This window comes from Nanorana parkeri, unplaced genomic scaffold, assembly GCF_000935625.1.
Source record: "Nanorana parkeri isolate BGI_ZX_2015 unplaced genomic scaffold, ASM93562v1 scaffold528, whole genome shotgun sequence".
Taxonomy (NCBI): Eukaryota; Metazoa; Chordata; class Amphibia; order Anura; family Dicroglossidae; genus Nanorana; species Nanorana parkeri.
The window spans coordinates 390,138-391,522 of NW_017306796.1; positions in this window are offsets into that span (position 1 = coordinate 390,138).

A 1,385-nucleotide genomic window follows, 5' to 3' on the forward strand; every position below is an offset into this window, starting at 1 on the left:
CCAGTACCCCGTGTGTAATTATGTGTAATATAATATGGTGCCGTATAAGCATATAACAGAAGTCTAGTCACACTGAATGATCTAATAAGAAAAACCTTGGACTGGCGCAGAGCAGCGTACAACTTACAAAATGGTTCCATTAGCTGGTGGTTTTTGTTTAAATGTTAGCTTCCGATCACTAGGTAGCAATCCATGAACAGACACAATTGCACCTATCATTATTTGACCCGGATGGTATAGTCCTGGCATCTCCATGTTAATTGTCACCCTAATCACTGTTCCACTATAGAGCAGTAAAAACATTGGCAGCAACCTGTATATTCGGTATATGAAACACATTCTGAGTCCAGGCCTTCAGATATTATGACAACAAAAAATATTAAGTTGTCTTCTGTATCAGAGAAATATTTTATAGCAAAACTGCTTCCACTGCACATGCTGAAATTGAAAGACAGATCTTAATGTAATAAGACCTGATGAGGCATCCCGTATTTATAAGACACAGGACTGCAAAGATAAAAGACATTTTTTTTATTTAGCTAAATTATTGAAATTATAGCCTGATGTATTTCTGCATGAAGAAGCAAGACACTGAGTTAGTAATTTGTGTTAACGTGAACTGCCATGCTAAAAATGCAATTTTAGATATCTCTTGTGACATTAAAAATAAGTGATTTGTTTGTCGGAAAGAAGTCTTTACTTTTTAAAGGGGACCTAGTATCACATATATTTTCTTGCTAAGTGTATGTGTGCACCACAGGCAATACTAGTGGCTAGTCCTTTTCTTCTGTTTGCTTCCATAGTTCATTAACTCCAGAAACCTTATAGTGGAACTCTGTTAGTAAATAAGAAAAATTCACCCCTCACCCTCACTTCCTTGAGGCCCCCCGCCAGAGCTAATGTAACACAATATATATAGATATCTTTAATTATGTAGCGTGCGACCAGTCACAGGTTCTTAGGTTCTTCCTCCTCTCCTCTGGTAGTGGCGGTGCGCTGTCCTTACTTTGTACTTAACAGTGGTCACATACATAGAGCTTTCAGACCTCAGAAATTGACACGAGATACTTTGATGATGAATTTACAGCGCAGTCCATAACAATAACACCTCCTGACAGACACGACAACCTGGATGCCTTAGAACCTGACCAGCGTACTCACTTTCCTCAGTTCTCGAGACGCTGACTCGAGTATAAGCACAAAAAATGTGCTGAAAAACTCGGCTTATACTCGAGTATATACGGTATGTTATGGGAAGAAATACATTAAAGGAGAACTATGGGGTCAGTGTTTTTCCCCATAGTTCTCCTTAGGGTAACGGGAGGACACAAACTAGCGTCCTCCCGTTACCCTAAGCTCAGTATACCGCGAGCTGCAGCTCGCGG